At 40.2% G+C, this 21,353-nt stretch overlaps 2 long non-coding RNA genes across 2 annotated transcripts; one reads left to right on the forward strand and one right to left on the reverse strand.

The window, feature by feature from the left end:
- Nucleotides 1-19,406, forward strand: LOC311443124. Its single transcript, XR_014697086.1, has 3 exons — nucleotides 1-3,120; nucleotides 16,265-16,341; nucleotides 18,230-19,406. It is a non-coding gene; the product is annotated as an uncharacterized lncRNA (long non-coding RNA).
- LOC311443128 lies at nucleotides 5,295-9,496 on the reverse strand. The gene is made up of 2 exons (XR_014697087.1): nucleotides 9,358-9,496; nucleotides 5,295-5,833 (listed from the first exon to the last, which is right to left on the reverse strand). It is a non-coding gene; the product is annotated as an uncharacterized lncRNA (long non-coding RNA).
- Nucleotides 19,407-21,353: the final 1,947 nt, after the last annotated feature.

The raw sequence follows: 21,353 nt of genomic DNA on the forward strand, positions 1-21,353 counted from the left end.
AACATGCTCAAGCGTCAGTCTCATTTGGATTTGCTAACGTAAAGTTGCAGTGTGGGTTCTATAGCTGAGACCATGATCTAAGAACAGAAGGTGCGTGGAGTATCTTGACACAGGCAAAGAGATTGCTATTAATCAGAAAAGACACTGCTTAAGCTTTGTGAAAGAGCAGATAATCAAGGGCTGAGAGGTGGCTTACATGCAGCAATCCATTTCTGGTAATGGTGAAGCCCACTGAGCTGCCAGCATGAGTTGTGTTTTTCAGCAACGTGAGAGAATGTGGCTAGTTAGGGGTAGTCTCTGTGTCAGTGTGCAGCACTAGGTCTGTCTGAGTCAAGCAGAGTAACAGAAAAAACAGCCGGAATGAGCCATGAGTGGGGTGTATTGCTGGCCCTCCAGGGGAAGTTCCCGTCTGGTGTCAGAGATAAGTCACATTTCACTATCTTTTTCTTTCCCTTGTAAAAATTGGAGCAGTTCAATAGAGGAAAACAGTGGGAGTTAAGAGCTGATTACCCTGGTATGTCAGTATCTAACATGGTGGCTTACACAGAGGTCTTTTCTGCAGATGTTCGGTAGATGTTGCTGAGGATAACACTAATCTGCTTGGCAGACAGCTGGCATGTCGAGCTGGATGAAGGAGTAATCATCAGTTGTAAGCCAGTATGTGCACATGTGCAAACTTCCTTAGAGGGTGAGGGTGAATCATGAAGCAGATTCTAAGCTGGGGCTTTTGAGCCTGAGTGCTCCTCGTGGCTGGTGTGTAGTGAGTATTGTTGCTGCTTGCAAGACATCTATGCCAATATCTGTGTCAATAAATATTGGAAGCTTGCAATGAGCTTGGAGGTTTCTTCCTTCAGTTCTGTGTAACGTCTGACACTTTTAAAGGTGTGCTCAGAGAGATCAAAAAGATTATATCATAAATCAGACTTGTATAGTAGAAGAATCTGCTTATTTACTGTAAAAGTCAAAATGCTCACAGTACAGGACTTGCCATACCTTTTTAATCATCTTTTGGCTGATCTATCCTGGAAAAATAATTACATGTGCTCATACAATTTAAAACTTGAGTACAGTGCACCCATACGGTGGTGCAGAACTAAAACTCCATAGACATTTCTTCACTGTGCATGTTTTATTCCATTCCTGTGTTCTTTTTACAGAACTTTGACTTGTCCAATTTGATAGTATTTTACAAACTCAAACTGGAAAACACATGGATAACTGTAATGGACACGCATGGAAGACCATTATATGGAGAAGACAGTGATCCACACAGTGGCTGACCTGGATGATGCCATAGGCTGTACAGAGTGCTTGACTGCTACATAACTGTGGCAGCTGAAGCACTTAAATGACTGTGATGCATGACTGCAATGCAGAGAGTACCCACTAGCATAATTACTTTTGGCGTGTGAAACTCAGGTAGGCTTTGATTACTCCTTATCAAACACTCACCCACATGTAACATCGCTCGTCTGAGGCTGGTTAAGTTTTGCAGTAGAAGGAGAACTGTAAATACTCTAAGCACTGAGCGCTAGAAGGCTAGTGAACCTCATTGTGGATGGGAGCATGCCTTACTCAGATCAGAGGTCCTTCTGATGCTGTATCATCTCAGGGTTCCCAGCATCCAGAGGGATGTAGACTGAGCTTGAGCGCTCTCACTTCTGCTAGCCTCACAATAAATGTATTTTGTAACCTCCTGCGTAGTAGTCCTGTGCATTTCTTGTTGGGATCTTAAATGACGGCACTCACTGGTGCAAAACAGTGTCCCTTTGATCTTCTACTGCATCAACTTCAAAGCTAGAACTCAAAGCTGCTGGAGTTGCTGCTGCCTTTCAACACAGAAAGTGACTGAGAGTAAATGGAATTTTCCTCCAAACAGGAGCTCTGTTTAGACCTACAGATGGAGAAACGCCATGCTCTGTGGGGGAGTTTGGCAGAGTTTTCTAGCAGCAGAGAAATGGTGAAACGTAGAAGCAATGAATTGCATTGAAGAGGAGAATAGGTTGAAGTCTTGGTGATGACCTCCTTTGTGAACATAGTTCTCTGTAAGGAGCTGGCTCAGGGTCTTGGTGTAGATGCATCTATTTTGTCTCATATTGTAAGAAAACACGTACTTAGCTCTTCCCATCAAACCAGAAGTTGTGATTGAAGGCGAGTAGGGTGGAAGTTTGTGTAACAGCGAGGTAACAAATTCAATATGCTTAATTGCAACAGTAATTTCATTTGACCAAATACAAACACAGAAGCCATACGTTCAGGAGCCATTTCAATCACACATACATGTCGTAACACATCATATATCACACCTACTGTCTTGTCACATGCTCAGTCATACATGATCCCTGTGAACCTAGAATAGAACCAGTCATCAAGAAAAACAAAATGTGCAGCATAACAGGCATTACAGAGTGCTGGACTACAGAAGTTGGAAGAATTTCACCATTGAATATGGCCCTAACAGTACTTTCGCTCCCAGGTGTTATAACTCATCTGTTCTCCTGCAATACCTCATTAGCTGAATGCTGGCAAGGTTTGTGCTCTGCTTTCCAATCAAGGGTGATTTTCTTCATGGCAGGCTGGTGGGCTGTAGCCTCTTCTCTAGAAACCTGGTCCTTTAAAAATCTTAAGACTTGGCTGTAGTCTCTATGTTTACTATTCTCCCATTACCATCCTTATCTGACTGCTTTCTTAGACTTTTCTTTTATAAATCTTGCCTTCGTGCTTACTTTTTTCTTTTTTTTTTTTTTTTCTTTTTTCTTAGGATTTCTTGTACTGATTTTTTTCAGTAGCTACTGCAACCTTATTATTATTAAATCTTTTTATCTTCTTATATACCTTGGCTCCAACTTGTTTTCCTCTGCCTCCAGGGCCCCCAGCATGTTTCCATCCCAGCAGTGCTGCTGGCCTTGAAACTTTTCCTAGACTCCAGCTCTAGTACCACTAGCTCAGCCACGTAGAGCCTACTTCAAGTTTTAACTTCTGTATAAACCAGTCCTCTCCACACCACCACCAGCTTTGTTTGCTGTCTGTTCATCCGTACCACAGCTACAAGAGAAAAATGGTTCATTGCTTTCAGCTCTTGTGCTCGTTGGTAGAACATCTTCCACGTGGATGAGAAAAGTAAGTAAGAAATTCTGCTTCCTCCCTGCAGGCTTGGGCTGGGGTGTGGCCATGGCAGTGGGAATCTTGTAGCACTTACTCCTGAGTCCCAGCAAGCCCCCCTGGGCACATGCATGCATGTTTTTCATTTTGTTTGTTTGTTTGTTTTGAGAGTGGGTGTGCAGATGAGAGGGGTATCTCTGGGGGAGATTGAAAGGCAGGTGGCCATGATGGCTCAACCCTTCCAGACCTTCATTGTCAATAGGAAGATGTTGATGCTTCCCAGTTAACACAGCACAATCTTCTAGCATTTTCTTTGAAATGACTGACCTATTTCTAACGAAACTAAAAATAACGTAAAGCTAAGTAAGACGATTCAAGTTTGGTAGTCTGGTGGGCTGACCCCAGCCAGAAGCTCAGCACCCTGTAGCCATTCACTTCCCGATGTGAAGGGTGCAGAAAGTAGGAGAAACAAAAGCAAGAAAACTCAGGGGTCAAGGTACAGATAGTTTAATAAGTGAAGAAAAGGGAACAACAAGAACAAAAAATGTGATGTAAAGGCTACATCCTATCAGCAGACCAATGACCAGCCACTCTCCAGGTAACAGCTATGTTAGAAAGAGTATAATCCAGTTTTATTGCGGTGCAGGACCTTAACTAGTGTGAAATACCCCTTTGATTGTTTTGGGTCAGCTGTCCCAACTGTGTCCCCTGCTAGCCTCTTGGTCACTCCCAGCTCACTCGCTTCAGGGCAGAGTGGAAACAAAAGGCCTTGATGCTGCTTGAACAAGCACTGCTTAGTGGTAGCTAAAATATCAGCGAGTTACTACCTCTGTTTCAGCCATAAATCCAAAACCCAGTGTAATATGAAGAAAACTAACTCCATGCCAACCAGACACAGTACATTGTCAAAGATGGATTTAAGTTTTCAAACCAAAGCCATGAAAATTCTCTGGAAAATAAAGATCTATGTGTCTCTCTGCAAGTACATCGGTCCCAATGCTGAGAACTTGTAAAAAGGACATCTCATCATTAAGGCTGTGGTGATGCAAGCTGGGAAGGATAGTCTGTTGAATCTCAAGTGATTGTGGGCCTTACAGTCTTCAATATTAAAGGTAAAATTCACCTTGATGTTTTTGTTTAAACAGTAGGAAAAGACTTACGGATATATCAGCATAAAGTGAGATGTTCAGATAGTGTAGTGGTAGACTTTGTAAAGGTGTGTTTTCTGTAACGTTGCTTTCTGTGGTTGCATGCATGTAAGCATTTTACAGTACTTGTTAGTTCATTTTGAATTAATGGCACTAGTAATTCAAGAGCATGGTAAGCACAACCGTATTCTGAAAGGTTGTTAGGATTGTAAAAGTGAGCCTGCACCTTTGTGTACTTCAAACCCTCCTGAATCCCCTAGGCACTATCTCCCTTTCTGTGATGATCAGTGCTTAAAAGTTCTAGTCATAAACAGCATTCTCCTTAAAACAATGACTAAAATCGTTGCAACAAAACAATCTTTCACTAACGCACCACTAACGATGGCCTTCAGACCAAAATGTAGGTACTTTTAATAATGAAATTATCCTGACAGTTTGCTGTCACTGAGAAACTTTTGGCTCTGTTGACCACCATCAAGCAAAACCCATAGAAGATAATTGATGGCTTATTTGAGATGAGAAAGCTGACAAATCCTTCCCTCCAACACTGCAGTAAAGTCAAGAACTCAGCCCTCAGGGTTCCCAGCTAGCTACAAGGGATGCTGACTTGTACCCCACAAAAAAACAATGTGGGATGCAGTTAGAGTGCAGTGTCTGGGCCAGAGAAAATACAGGTCTGAACAGGGAGGAGAGGGGTTGCTGGTTGCAGAGTTAAGGGAGTATCTCTATGGAAATGTTGGATATGCACGTTGTTAATTCCTGTGGTTAATTTGTTAATTCCTTCTCAGCCTGTCTGGTTCTTTAACGATTTAACTGCATTGAAGAAAAGATGCATGTCACTTTTGGTTTAGAAATACAGAGCCTGTCCTGAATCTGAGGCACTGCAGAAGCAAGATGTAGTGTTGCCAGAAGCAAATAGAAGTCTAGGCAAGGAGAAATGACTGCAGGATTCACCTTTAAACTGAACCAAAATTAAATTTGGCACAGAGAGTTGCTTCTTCATGCTTGAAGCCATAAGCAACTAGAATGGGCAGTACCAGCACAAACCTGAAAAGCTTTGTTTAATCAATAGTGTTCTCTCAGGAGGACTTCAAGGAACAAAAAACTAATATAGATTGGAAAGAAATGGTTATAAATACAAAGGATATGAATGAAAATTAAGATAAATGCACTACCTGTGCATATAATCATTTTCTAAGTAAAAAGAATGCTCTTCTTAGGCCTTGGTGGGTGATACATTGTGGCCCACCCTGCAAATTCATCTATGACGTTATCAGAACCAAAAAAGGTCAAAAATACTTGATAGGTATAACAGACATATTCTGTATGTGGGTGGCAGTTTCTCTAATACAAACCAGTAAGGCCACAGCACTAGCTTGTGAGCTGGTGGTACAGGTGTTGTCCTTTAAAGATTTATCTGCGAAGTTGTAACAATCTGTGGATCTGTAAGCACACTTTGATAGGAAACTTCTGCAAACGTATCCACAAACATAACGCATAAGAGATTCATGTTGCTTGCTGTATCCAGTTCTTAGTGCAGGAGGAAAAGACAAATGCAGTCTTCACACAAGTAGTAAGAATCTCTGTCAATAAAACAGAAAAGATCCCAATTTTTCCAAATATGAACAAATATCAAAACACGCACATAAAAGAGACAACAGCAAAACATTTAGATAGATTTTTTTTTTCCTGTTTATTATCACAACTGGCTTGCAGAGGGATATTGACAAAAGGATTATTGCCTGATTTTATCAACATGAAATAATTAGTTCACTGACCATTCTCTTCAGGATACATCTGGGGTTGTTACACATTTCCAATTTGCCAAGCTCTGTAAGCAAATGTCCTTTAAACTGCAGTTTGGGTTCAATGATGCCACATTCAGCAGAATTGCTGTTATTTCAAACTGCTTTATGCAGTTCCAGTCTCCATCATATTGACTTCATAGTGACTTTGCCAATATTGGAATTGCTTTGATAAATTGTTGTGACTGATATTGGCCACTGTCCATTCAGACAGCTGCTCAGATGAAAATACCTGCAAGGAGCAACATTACAGCTACAAGGCCTATCTACAGGGAGCAGCATAAAGAGCCTGAAGACCATCTGCTCCATAAAAGCAGCATTCTGGATATGCACATAAATGGCACATGTTAACAACAAACCTCTTATTGTGTTCAAGCCACAGACCTGCATAACATAGGACCAAAAGCTTGTCTCTGGTACTGTCTGCTGCACCTGTGGGCACCTCCAGCAGCTGCAGTATGGGCAGCATGGCAGAAGAGCCAAAAAACAAACAGAAACAAAACAAAACAAAAACAACAACAACAAACAAGGAAAACAAAACAAAACAAAAACTTTCTCTAGGGGAACCTGATGTTGCTCCTCTGCATTTCTACTTTGCATTACTATACAGCAAACTATGATTGAACCTGTTCTGAAGTGCAAGTACATCCAAAGCTACTTTAATCTCTGATATGACCTTAAATAACTACAGACAAGACTTAAACATGCATGAGTTCTAGCCTTTAAATTTTAAAATGCTGTTATGACAAAAAGATACTTTCTTTATAGAAAGAGTATGGTAAAGAGAGCACGAATAAAGCACAAAGTCATGACATGCTTTAATGTTTGGAGGTGACCTACATATATAAACCAACTAAAGGTTAGTTTAGATGGATTCTGGGGTATTAATGTTGAGAAATATCTTTTTGCTCTGCTATAAAAATATATATTCTGGATAAGTCATTGACATCTCTCATATAGACATATTTAGAAAAAACTTCACCCTGATATAATGAGCAAGGTGAAAGTGATGTTTAGTAATGACTGCATCCTGAGGATACTCATACTAGATTTATTTGTGAGCACTAGACCCACAGCGCTTTTGGTTTGTGTTAATTTAGCACCAAGATGATAGGTTTCCATACATAATGTAAAGAAAGGCTCTCGGGGAAAAAAACAGAGTAAGATGAGAAGTCCCACTGCTATCTGTACTGGGCTAGTGCAAGTGGCTTTAAGCTTTTCTGTACTTCTGGGATGTTTTATTCCAAGGGAGTTAATAAACTGTGTTGAGTTTTGCTGAGATGTTTTGCTGACAAACTTGCTTACTCCTTTGGTCTGTGTTTTGCTGAGAGGTGAAGGGTTCAACATGTATGTTAGAGTTAACAGGGGCTTGATGTACGGATGATGTAACTGTAAGTGCTGCTTCCTCTATGGGGTTAGTCAGAAGTCTTCCTGGGATTTCAGCACAAGTGCCTATTGTCTTTCTGTAGTCCTCCTTCTTGGTTGTTGTGCACATTTATGGTTAGTTCTGATGTGGATGCAATTTGCAGGAAGCACAGTGTGGATTGAAAAATGTGCTTTTTTACTGCTTGAAGCTTCTGTTTTAATACATCAGTGGTGAATGATGAGTCAACAGTGCTAGTTCAATAAACCTGAAGTTAGCAAATAGGTATGTTGTGCAAGTTCATTTTGATATCATGTGGTATCATGATATCAAAATGAACTGATTAGCTTTGGCTAACACAGGTACACGCCATACTGCAGCCCATTGAGGGCCCACAATGGAGTATGGTAAAAGGGTGGGAAGGAAGGAGTGGGACAGAGAAACTGCTCTGTCCTACCCCTAATCCACTGCATTGCTTACTGTCTTTCTGTGGCAAGGAAAGGTGGAAAGAGTGGACCTGAGCTGGGGAGTGGGGGAAGAAAAGTTTATTTCCCTAAGTGTGGAAATGTTATTATTATTTTTTTAAATATATATTTTTTATTTCCTTATACCCAAATCACTACTGGAGTATTTATATTAATTAGCAATTAATTAATTAAAATTCCCCAAGGAGAGTCTGTTTTACCCACGACAGTAATTGGTAAGTGATCTTGCAGTCTTTATTGAGTATTCCCATTCTCTTTTTTTGCTCTTTCCTCCCCAATTCTACAGATGGATGAATGAGGGATGTGTACGCAGTGTGGACCTGCTAGCCAGGGCCAATGCACCACAGATTTAAAACTAACTCTACTAACTAACTCTACTAACTCTACTCTGAGGCAGCAGTAACCTTTACTGTAACAGTAGTGCACAAGCAGGTGAAGAACATAAAATCCACTCCTTGCCCATGGCCAGGATGTTATATTACCCTGTTGTCCATGTCCTCCAATCCTAGGTGTGCATTAGCTTCCAGGATGCCCAGAAGCTGTGACACCAGTGCTCAATGTGCATCTTAACTATAGCTATAGCAAAGAGGCTGTTTGTTCACCAAAAGGGAAAACGTAGCAGAAGCACAGCAAGAAAAATCGTCTTGTGAGTGTCTCTTCAAAGGTGTTGGAACTTGTTTCACATGCAGAACTCAGAAAGCCCCCAGTACCACTAACTGTAGCTCCCACACCTGAGCTGATTATTTTCACAGTCTTTGTCATGTAGCCCAGGAGAAACCTACTAGACTTCATCTACTCAGTCTCATATTCTGTGACTTAGCAACTGGTATCAAGGAAACATATCAGTTTATTAACATAGGCTTAAATGCCCTAATATTGCTGTAGTTTAAGCTTCCTACTGCATTCTACTATCCCTGTGTGAAAAGCATTTAAGTTTCTTTCTTTTGTCAGCATGTCTAAAATAGAAGGGTTTAGTTCAGTTTTTGTGACATCAGCCAAGTTTGTGAACCTTAATGTTTTGCAGTAGAGTGAATTAGACATTTAGAACTCTATTATCATTTGTACTAATGATAATTTATAGAGGTAATAAATACTTCTACTAAATTGGACCGAGTTATATCAGTAGCATATAGCACTGCAGGACAGAGCTTAGAAATGGGACAATTCAGAATTGAGAAATGGATGAAAACTGACCAATAAAATAAGCTTATCCACAAGTAACAAATTATATCTGTTTGCTTAATTGATGTCATGACCTATAAGGGTTACCCGACCCACCGGATCACAATGCTGTGTTTGTAAGATTCTGCAAAACACAATGACATGGATGTTTTTGTTTCATTAATTTATTTATTACAAATTGCTACATGTTATTACTATTAGGATAAGTATATAATTATATTTACTATAGGAACACATTATTATTTTGAGGTATTACTGTTATTCTCACTCACCAAACTGCTCCAGGAGTGAAGCCAGTCAACCATGGAAAGTCTCTTTGCATGGATAAGCTGCATCATGGAGGACAGAGTCATCTGGCATCTGTGGTTAGAGTCTGGTCTGACCGTGAGGTCTTGTACAGAGAAGCTTGCCTTGGTTGGATAGTGAGTTACTTTTTTATCTTTAGTGTAGGTACAAAAGTGGACTTGAGTTCCTGGAACAGTTGTTGCTTGCTTCAGCTTTCTTAGAAAGTCAGCTTGCTGTTGAAGTTTCTTTGTTCTGCCCTTATCAGTGATGTCCCAGGCTCCCAGTTAAGTAGATATCCTTCTCTGAGAGTATGTTTCTGTTATGACCAGGTCACCTTTATGGCTGTTCCATCACTCATAAGACTTGGTTCATGTATTAGAATCATAGAATATCTGAGTTGGAAGGGAATCACAAGGACCATTAAGTCCAAATCCTGGGTCCCCAAAGGACCACCCCAAAATAAATGAATAAATAAATAAAAATCAGACCATGTATCTGAGAGCTCTGTCCAAATGCTTCTTGAACTCTGGCAGGGTCAGTGCTGTCACCACTGCCCCGGGGAGCCTGTCCCAGTGTCCGACCACCCTCTGGGTGCAGAACCTTTCCCTAACCCCCAGCCTGATCCTCCTCTGTCCCAGCTCCATGCCATTCCCTCGGGTCCTGTCGCTGTCCCCAGAGAGCAGAGCTCAGCACCTGCCCCTCTGCTCCCCTCCTGAGTGAGCTGCAGGTGCCATGAGGCCTCCCCTCAGCCTGCTCTGCTCTGGGCTGAGCAAACCAAGGGACCTCAGCTGCTCCTCATACATCTTGTCCTCTAGAGCCTTCACCATCTTTGTTGCCCTCCTTTGGACACTCTCTAACAATTTGATGTCTTTCTTATACTGTGGTGCCCCAAACTGCACACAGTGCTCGAGGTGAGGGCGCACCAGCTCAGAGCAGAGCAGGACAATCCCTTCCCTCAACCAGCTGGCAGTGCTGTGTCTGATGCACCCCAGGGTACTGTTGGCCCTCCTGACCACCAAGGCACACCACTGGCTTATGTTCAGCTTGCTGTCTATCAAAACCCCCAAATTCCTTTCTGTGGGCTGCTCTCCAGCATCTCATCCCCTGGTCTATATGCATATTCATGGTAAGACTATGGAAGGAGAGCTCTGCTCTGAAATATTTTTTCTTCTGTCCTGAGTTCTGCTATTCCAGTGGTCCCTCCAACAGGGAAAAGTTTCTGTTAAGAACTTGGTGGTGGGCTGGGCTAGCCATCATCCCCAGGAGACCTGCCACCTGCTAGCAAGGTGTAAGTAACAGACCTAATTTCCAACTGTCATTTGTAGCTCTGAAGCTAGCACATACACCATTCTTCTGAATTCCTTATGTTCTTTGTGCATCAAGCCCATTTACCTAAGTCAACTTGAATTCTTAAAAATTAATTGGTGAAAAAAAAAAACACAAACAGGTTTCAGTAGAACAGGTTGCCTGAACTTTTCACTCCCAGATTCTCTAGTAGTCAAGCAGAGATGTGGCATTTTCTGTCTTGCCCAGCTAACTCAATCTTGCAGACTGTGCATCAGTTTATTTATTTATTTATTTTTAATCAGGATTTTTGGTGGAGGGTTATTAAAATGGTTATTTAACTGGAACTCTTTATTAAAAATAACTTTAGAATGCACTTATGAAGAAGGTTTTTGAGTAAACCCCTGAAGTGAATGCAAAAGTATGAGAAGAAAATCTTGTCTGGACTATTAGGTGATTGTTTATAAACTGTTACACTAAACAGTGCTTAAGGTCTCACCCTTTCTGTTGAATGTCAATGGCCTCACATTCCTCCATTATGACTTCTGGCAAGTAATTTTTCCTCTTTTCTCAATTTTTGTAAGAAAAAACAGAAGATGGTGGGGGGATCACAGAGCCTTGGTGTGCAAAAGGGGCTGTTGAGACAAGATGGGCCAGTAACAAAATTGCCAAACCAGCACAAATATATTTAGTGTTTCTTCTGGTGAGAAAGAGACTGGTCAAATCAGTGTAACTATAAGGCAATAATAGAATTGCTGATTTGGCAGTAATGAATTTAGCTAATTGCTGATTTAACATCTAGTGGACCATGGGGTCCATGTTGTGAAATCGCTGTGGTTAAGCCAGCTGCGGAGCGAGGGTGAAGGGACTGGGTCGGCCTGCGGAGCTGACTCCCCAGGAAGGCAGCTGCAGGATGCAGATGGAGCAGCAGCTTGTCTTCAGGATGGATTCAGAGCTGACTCCCCAGGGATGCTGAGCAAGCTGGCTGCATAAATGAGGAAATACAGAAGGTCACAGGTCACTGAAACTGAGAGGATAAAAGGGAAAATCAAAGAAAGAAAGGTAGCCTCGGCAGAAGAGGATTAGCACTATAAAAATGCTGCTGTCTGGGCATCAACAGCTACAAAGGCAAACATCTTCTCCAGGCCGTCCTGATACACAAGGTAGGACATGCCTGGAGCTATGGTGTCGTGAGCATGGACCCTAGTGGCCAACAGGCAAAAAAGTCTTGCAGGCCTTATTGAGCTGGGAGAACTCAGGATTCTGAGAATGCTTGGCATGCTAACCACAACACTTTGCTGACATTCATCTTATTTGTATACCACTTAGTCTGCCACAGTTACATACTAGTTAGGTTTAGGCCTAAATAAATGACAGATGTAACTGTATGTCATCGATTCCTCACCCTTGTAGTTGTTGAGCTCCTTGGGCAATTTCTCAGAGCAGAAGACTGCAAATAGTGTGGAGCTGAAGCCTGGAGAGGCAGAGATGCTATACGAAGCAAAAGACATACCTAGTGTTCAGCCTGTTAGAGGTGTCTTTGAAAACCAGAAGAGTGTCAAAAGGCACCTGTATCACTAAAGGTTAATCCATAAGGGCATTTATTCTGTTTTTCACATACAAGAAAGTATTTTCTACCTTGCTGTAAGGAAAAGAGCTAATTTCTAAAAGAAAAGAAAGAGGAGGTTCTGTAGGCACTAGGTGACAATGGGGAACCAGCCTGTTTGGAAATTACAGTAACCTGAAGAAAAGGAGATTGTTGTACAAAAGGGTTAAAAAGGAGAGAATGAAATTATTGGGAAAAGGTGATTCAGAAAGGAGAAATCCCAAGAGAACTGGGTAAGAAAAGGCAGAAACAGCACAGGGGAAAAATAGTAATAAATAAATAAGTAAACACATAACATATTTTAGCTTTGGGATGTCCAGGGAAATTACAATGTGGTCTTAAACTGAGCTCTGGTTATCACTACTACATCCACTAGATGACAGTGTGGAGACTGAATTCAGTGCTACAGCAAGATCCATTCTGTGCTTCACAGGCCTGTGGATATTGCCTCACTTCTCTGCTATAAAATCGAAGTTTGCAATATGCTTGTGCCCAGAAACTTTGTATGTGTTCATGGAAGGAAGGTGGTCTGGTTTGGTATTAATAACAAACCTACCACTGAAATGAAAGAAATGACTGTCACTTTTCCAGCATTTTTTTTTTTTTCCCTTAAGTTTAGAGATCTGGGATCTTGGGTTACACTGGGAAATGGTGATGGAAAGTGAGCTAAAGAATGTGGAGGGACAGCCACCTTCTCTCCTCTGTGCCTTGCAGCTTTGCAGACAGCCATGCTTTTGTTTGCATACCGTGAGCACCCCTTGGTGCACTCCCACAGCCTGCAGTGCCTGGCCCTGCAGTCCCCCGGTGACCCCTGATGGACACAGCAAAGAAAAAGCTGGAAAAAAGGGAAAAGCAGTGGGGTGACAAGGACTAGATGCATGTACAGTATTGATTTCTGCAGTTTTGGAGTTTTGTATGAGGTAATGGGCAAAGCAAGGAAGAACACCCAGGAAATACAACAGGTTTCCTTTCATAGCACTGTTTTTTTTTCCCCCATACTTTCTCTTTCCATCGAGGGCATGGTGTGACCCAGTACAAAACAGTATCACTGTAGCTGTGTAGTGTGAAGAACCACTAAAAAGTATAGATGAATACTTAACACCCAATTGGGATTTACCATAAAAGAAAAATAAAATAGAAGCAAAGACTGTATTGGAGTTGAAATCAGTACAGACTAGGTTAAAGTAAATGAAGATATACTACCGTAATGCCATTTTTATGAAAACAATTATAAAAATGTGCTACCAGCGTGCAGGCAAGATGTATGTTAATGAGTCTCCAAATCTTGGTTGCTGTGATTAACCCTGCTTTAAGGTGATAGATGTGATCTTTATTGCTTCACCTTCTCAAATAGCCTTCATTTTGTAGGACACCACATGTAGTTGTCCTAACGTCTACATTTCATACCAGCTTCACAGATTGCTCTGTCCTTTTCTTGCAACATGAATGGTTTTTAGTTGCTCTTCTGCAGTTCCTTTCTCTGACGGGTGACAGCAGTGTCCTCCGGGGGCACGAGTGTTGCGGGGGGCACAAACCATCCACTGGGTGGCTGTGGGGCTCACATGGTCAACCCCCTTCCATTCCATTCTGTCTTTTCCCTATTAAAAAAAGTCTTAGCTTGGCATGAAATATTAATCTGTTGTGCCATTTGTTGTAGCACAGCTTGCTGTGCACTGGAATCCCAAAGTGCCCTCAATTCTGTCTCAGCCTGGTACATATGCTTTGAAACTGACAGTTGGCAATTGTCCTGGTGATTTTATATCAGCTAGCAGCCAGGGTTTTAAGATTTTTCATTTGTGTGCTGTAGAAACTTGACCTTATATGGGATAACATGAAATTCCACAAGTGAGAACGAATGGATTTTCTTTTGCTTTGAAATTTTTCTTTCCATTTAGGGGAAGATTTGTCAGTCTAATTTTCTTTACCAGCCTTTCTGTAACAAGGAAGAGGAAGTACTGTGAGTGATTTTGCTTAATAACTGCTGATCCATTAGTCTTTCATGGCCTTTGGATCAGGCAGCTGTGTGGAGAAGAATTTAAAATCAGGATCAGGATGAATCTTCCTGTTCTTCTAAATTAACTGTATCGTGCAATTTTGTGAACAATTATTTCAGTCTCTTTACTTCTCAAACACTGTTATTTATTATTAAAGGATGCTTTGAACATAAAACTATTAGGATGCCCTTTATTAGACCAGCTTACTGCTGCTCTCTTTCTAATGAATTTTTTGCTTTATGGCTTGCTTGCTGAGTTTGGGCTCTTACTTTAAATCAAGCAATTGATTCACTGTTCAAAGTCAGTTTATCGGAGCGCATCTTCATGAAATTGCCTGCCAGCAGACAAGCCCAGGCAATGAAAAATTAGGATAGAAAACAAAGTAATCTTGTTATTTTTCAGGCTCATGAACATTTAAGATCTGCTTCTGCAATACTCAAGCTGTGGAAGGAGAGGTACCAAGACTATACCTCAGTGAGCTGTCAGTGGTCTCTGGGTCAGCCACCCAGAGCAAGCTTAAAATTGGGTCATCTGTGAGTTATATACACGGGCCTTGGTTTGAAGGTTTTTAAGGAAGATGAGAAGGAGGAATGCCACCAGCAGTCGTGGAGGGTAAATAAATAGGAGGGAAGATTTTTGTAGGCAGGAGTTGAATGTTTCATGCATTTGATGAGGATCCGCAGTGCCCCTGCAGCAGTGCAATTTGGGGAATTACCTGTCCTTATATGCTAGGCCAGCATGGGGTGCACACCTTGTGCTCTGGTATAGAGAGATGCTTGGGAGAAAGGTGGTCAGAGCAAGTACATTAAAGCAACGTGCTGCAGAGCTGTGTGGAGAAGTGAGCCAGGGCCCTGGATGCCCATCTGGTTTGGCTCCCAGATGTGGTTTTCCTGGTGCCCCCAAGAGCGCACCTGTGTAATGCTCTGCTGTGTGGTGTCACTGTGTCCAAAGTGCCAAAATAAGCCTCCTCCCCAGAAAGGTCTTCTGCTACCAGCCCAGCAAGACCAAAAGTAAGCAATCCTCTGGACTGACACCAGCTCATCCTAGAAGGGGAAATGAGATGAGAGAGGTGATGGATGAACAGCCTGGGACTGCCGTAGCCTTCCTGATGGGTTCGTTACAAGGCAGGTTCCCTCTCCCTATTTTTCCAGTGAGATGTCTGTAAATTTACTCTGTCAGTACAGGGAATGTGATAGGCCCCAAGAAAGCCATAATTCCCAGTTTGTAATAGTGTGGCAAGTTATCATGTCTGTCTTAGAAAATTATACCATAAAATGCCTTTTGCATACAGCAGTGGAAGAAATTTAATAAAATTTTATATGTGAAATAATGATAAGAGATATTATCTCAGAGGATGAGCTTATGATAGACACTTTCAGAAAAAAATTTGTCTTACCTTACCTCGTCTGGTGTTACCACCAGTACACTAGGCATCAAGGGACGCTAGGAGGGCCTCAAAGCCCAGCACATTTGAACTGTGCTGGGCACAAAGGAGGACATACTTGTATTCATGGCTTTTCTTGCTCTTGCAAGCAGATATGATACAGCGAATCTTAACAATAGTTTATAGTTTTGTGATTCTGTGCATGAAATAAATGGAAATACAAAGGGCATCCTGCCCCACTCGCGACAGCAATGTTCACACAGAAGGTGGGCAAGCTGGTGTTAAATTGTGGTAAAGCCTTGATTTGTCAACAAGCCAGCTGGAAGTACTGCTAACCAAGAACTGTGTTTTGCAGTCCATCCACCTCTCTCCTCACTGTGCCCTTAGAAAAGTAACACTCCCAGACTTGTGTTTGATGGTGGGAGCATGAGGGGTGGTGTTGTTGGGCTGTATGAGGGGGAGGCTGGGGGTGATGTATGTATGGGTCATCTGCAGTCCTACAGCCAAGGGCAAAAGCTTACCTACCTCTGGATTAGACAATCTATGGACTCATCAGCTGCATAATCAAATGGAGAATTATTATTATTATTATTATTATTATTATTATTATTATTATATTTTTTCAGTGTACCAGTGAAACTGTGCCTTGAAGCTGAATTTCCTTGAGCCTGGCACCCAGGCAGATGCAGGAGCATTCCTCCTGGTGAGTACGTGGCTGGGGCTGGGCTTGTGTCTCATACTTGGGGTGATGGGATGGTCAGGTCTGCACTGTTAGGAGGTTACAGAAGCATGGTTTGGCCAAGCACTGTTTTCACACAATCCTCAGCTCTTTGTGATTAAGAGCAGAATTTGACCCTTAAATGAAAGAAAATTCTCCATTGTAAAAACTCTTGGTACTTCTGGCTCAAGAGCAATCACACTAAGTACTTCCTGAATGCACTTATACTTTTGGGATACTCTGACATTGCAATGACTGTTTTATTGTAGTGCCATGACATGTAAAGTTACAAAAACTTCTTGGCCACACAATACTACCAAAAAAAGTTTTAATTTACTAGTATAGCAAAGAGTTAAACAAGTATCCAGAAAATCCTTTTTTTTTTTTTTTTTTAAAAGAAACATTTTATTTTACATAGTCTACTTAGAAGAAAAACTATTCATGTTAAATACGCATCAGATCTTTATACAACATTTAGTCATTTTTATTGATTTTCATTCCATTCATTTATAAATATACAGAAGCTTGTTTAATCAAACTGGATATACCTCAGCTCCCTGGTGCTGAATTAAAAAATACTGGATTGCTATTTATGAAAATAACTTTGTAAGCTAAAATAGAAAGACTAATGATGCAAACTGCAGAAAGAAAAGCAGCACTATAATACAGGAGTTCTGTAAAAAGAATCATAGAATCATCTAGGTTGGAAAAGACATTCAAGATAATCAAGTCCAACTGTCAACCTGACTTACCAAGTCCCATCACTAAGCCATGTCCCTTAAATGCTCTAGTGAAGAGGAGACCTCTAAGCTACCTAAGGTCTCAGGAAAAGCTGAGAGTATTTATCTCATTAGTAGTGGCTGTGAGGTAAATTTGGAGGCAGAAATGTTGATATTCACCTAGTTCAACTCTCATGGCAAGGCTTTGAGATTGTAAGAGGTAACAGATCTGGGTGGAAAAGGGATCAACAAACCTGATAATGCAGCATCAGTTTTGACCTGAATTGGAATGCAAATATGAAATATTTCCCCCCAAGATTGATGTAGAAATGTTAAAAATTTGCAAAAAAGCAAATGCAACAACATTTCTGAAAGAGAAATACAGAGAAATTGCTTTAGTGTTTGTAGTAACACAGACCCAACTCTGGTGCAACACCATTTAAAATCAATTTGTTGTGACTGGTAACAGTAGTTGGCTATATAACTAATGATAATTGTTGCAATTGTTGCAGTCACCATGTAAATAACTTGGTGACTAAGTCACATCTGAAAAATAATTCTTGATCTGTTTTTCGCTGTTGCTGTTGTTGTTTATAGTAGTACATCACATACAACTTTTCCAATATTCTGCATTGCATTTTGGCTGTTTCCTGGTCAGACGTATGTTTCATAGTGCTATAAAAATTCTGTAGCTCCTAAAGTGCACCATATGTGTTGTTAAAATAAAGAACACACTGAATTATGCAGCATACATTGTGGCAAGGAAACCAAGCCACTAAGAAAGAATGGAGGCTTGCACTGTAATTCATATCATACAGCACACTGCAATAAACAGTTGCAGGTTATTGCAGAAGTGCTTTAGAATGAAACGTTTTGGGTCACTTGAAAAAATATTGAACTTTACTTCAACTTAAGTGTATTCTACCTTGAGTTCAACCATGAAAATATTTCATTTTAATGACTCCAGTTGTAAACTGATTTTTTTTTTTCCTAATAGAGAATTTTAATTCTGCAAAAGTTGCTTTTATATCAGGAAATAAGCTAACTCTACAATGCCCCCCAAAATATGCATCTGACTGTTCCTGTTAACAGTACAAGGCCCCTGTTGAACAAAATATTACCTCTTGTCTTTGGTCTTATTTGGGCTTCATTAGAAAGAAGGAAACAGAAGACCACGACTACTCTCAACTGTGATGAAACTTTGTCCTCCTGTTGACACAGTTATCAGGAACTTCCCGATGTGAACTGGAAAAATCAAACTGTTTGGTATGACACAAGTCATGCAGTTGGGTTCAGAAAACTGCTTGTAGTAACTAATTCTAATGGACCAAAGATATCAGGAACAGATTATTTGCAAACTTGATTGTGCTTGATGAAAAATGTATACCAGTAAAACCAGAAATAGACATAGTGAATCACTATAGAAAAAGATATAATGAATTCTAAATTACTGGAACTTTAGACTTTTGTGGGGTGTTTTAAGACTTCCTGAAGAATAAATAAAAAATAGATGCTCAAAATAATCAGATTAATTTTGGCTCCTATCTGAGGAACCTATTCAATTATCTAAGCTTGTAACAGGCATCGCATTATCTGGTAAGGGATGGAAGTCCTTGAGGAAGGCCTTCTGCTAGCAGAATACAGGAAATTTTAAAAAGATAATTCTTTTATGACCCATTTTTAGAGAGAATAAGAAGTCAGAGCCTGGAATCAGATGATAGAGCAAAGCCAACGAAAGTGAGGACTAGTTGCATAGGATGTTGCACAAACAAACAAAACAGAAAATGAATTCTATGCAGGTGTTGATGTTTTTCCTTGCTCTGTTTATCGGTCTTTAGAATAAGGCTTGAGTTTAGAGATTCCTCTGAAGACTCTTTGAGTAACTTGTCTTACAATGTTGCCAATGAAGAGGTAAACCTGTCACAGCCTGCAGGTATGATATGAATGAGCCAGTACTTGTTAGAAAATGTGTTGGGCAGCTGAACTACATTAAATTGTTGGCTACAGAGTATTTATTAGGAATGGCAGCTCAGAACCCTGGATGTGATGGGTACAATGCTGAACAAGAGCCAGCACCTTTTGCATTGATACAAGAAAATCAAGGTTTGAGGTCAGCATGTAGCTCCTGCAGATTAAGATTGTCTGGGACTTTAACAGTTAGATTAAAGTTTATTCATTCTGGTATGAAAATAAAGTAGATGATTGATGTAGGATGGGACAGGAGATGGCAAAGAACTATTAAAATCTGGAAATCATCCTATGTATGCCTATTCTGGGTTTAAATATGTTAATATAAATTAATTATGATCTTGTCATCAAAGTGAAAAGATGGAGTATTTATGGAAAGGGAACAAAGTGATATAATCTAAAAATAAAGTAGTTTGGGCTGATAAGAGAAAAAATAAGGACAAAAACTTCCATTAATCTATCTTCAGCTTCCATGTGTTGATGATAATTTGACTTAGTTTGTTCTCCAGTGCTGCAAAATATTATGAGATCAAAAAGGCTGACCCATATGGAAATTTCTGTTGAAAAATCAAACCTTAGCCTGCTGTTTTTCTGACACCAGTGAGGTTTGATAATAATGCAAATTACAGAAGCATAGAAAAATGCAGCTGAAAAAAACCTTTTTGAGGAGAACTTGCCTCCTTTCCCAGCATGTCTTTCAAATATACCAGCATCTGTTCTATTTAGGCACTGAAACTGGGACTTCAGGTCTATGAGGGCTGGAGATTCCCATGGAAAGAGGCTAGTGGTATCTGTTAGGATTCCCTCTAGAGCATTATAAATGGCCCCACTCCCAAGGAAATATGCTAAAACATGCCCAAATAAAATATCTACCACCTACTCTGAAAGAATTTAAAGAAATACAGACACTGAATGGAAGCCAAAATCTCCTTTGTGAATCTTTGCCTTCTTTATGAGGGCTAATAAATCTTCATACATAGTAATGTGATTTAAGTTTCAGTAATATATTTAATAACAAAAAAGATAAACAACAACTGTCTCTGAAGAACAACTGTCAACAGTTGCAAGGCTCAGCGGGTTATAAAGAAATCTCTAGTATATCCCTGAATAATTAAAAATTATTTTCAGATTGAAATAATGAATCCTAGGTGTCCTGTGAAGAATGATGAATATTATAATCTTTCCTAGGCATCTATTATTTGAAGAATATTTTCTCTAAATCTGCTACAGAGGCACTGAGGTAAGACAGTGTATTTTATTTAGCAAAGGAAAGAGATTTGTCTTATAGTAATAATAATTCCTTGAAGTACTTACCTGTCAAGAAGTTCCTAGTAATTACCATTGCTTATCACAATGAAAAACACATCTCTCAATCGATTTCTTAAAACGTCTTTGGCATCGGCTGGGAAGTGAGCTGGAAGGTTAAGTTAAGTACTGATATGAAGTCAGTACATTGGTTTAAGTCTGTCTTAAATTCCTTGGCATCACCTTCAAAAAAACATGAAAAATGACTGGGTTTGAATTGTTCAAACTTCAGTCTTTAATTCACAATATCATTTCTGTGTATTTCTGCAGTTCATACATTGTATCTACTAAATTCTGTGTTCAGTCAGTTTGAGATTTTTTTTTTCCTCCTTCCCTCAGCTAGGGAGAGAAATGATACATCTGTTATTGGCATCATTTTGCCACATTTATTCCTCACAAAGTATAGTCCTCCACTTGAAATCCTAGACTTGCTGCGAACAACTGAAAAATGTCTGATTTCATTAGAGTGATGATTTCAACCTCACAGACGACATCTATTTCCTTATGTTCTCTGTCTCTCTCTTTTTTTTTTTCTTCTTTCTTCTCATTTGTAAATATTTCTATTATTCTCTTGTCTCCACCCCTCCAACTTTAAGATTTTCAACAGTTATTATTTAAGAGATGTAGATTTTCTCTAGTGGAAAAGTAGCACTGCTTTCTGCAGTGCAGAGGCAGACCTTTCTGCTACGAAGCTGCTTAGTAGCTTTCCTAGTTTATTTATACTTTGGGCATCCAAACAAAACTGGATGTAATGTCCTGCAATGCAATTAGGCACTGCATGTAAAAGTGCTTTCTTTCATTTGTCTTTGACCTGCTGCCTGATGATTTCATGTATAGTGCCCTGCAGTTCTTGTCTCAGGAAAATAATGACTAATCATTCCCTCGTCACCTACTCCATGTGATTTATGGTTTTCTAGACCCCTGTCATGTCCTCAGTCATTTTTTTTCCAAGCTGAGGAAACCAGATCTCTTCATTTTCTTCTACAGTGGAAATTGTTACATATT

The sequence above is a fragment of the Aythya ferina genome, assembly GCF_964211825.1.
Source record: "Aythya ferina genome assembly, chromosome: 1".
Lineage (NCBI taxonomy): Eukaryota > Metazoa > Chordata > Aves > Anseriformes > Anatidae > Aythya > Aythya ferina.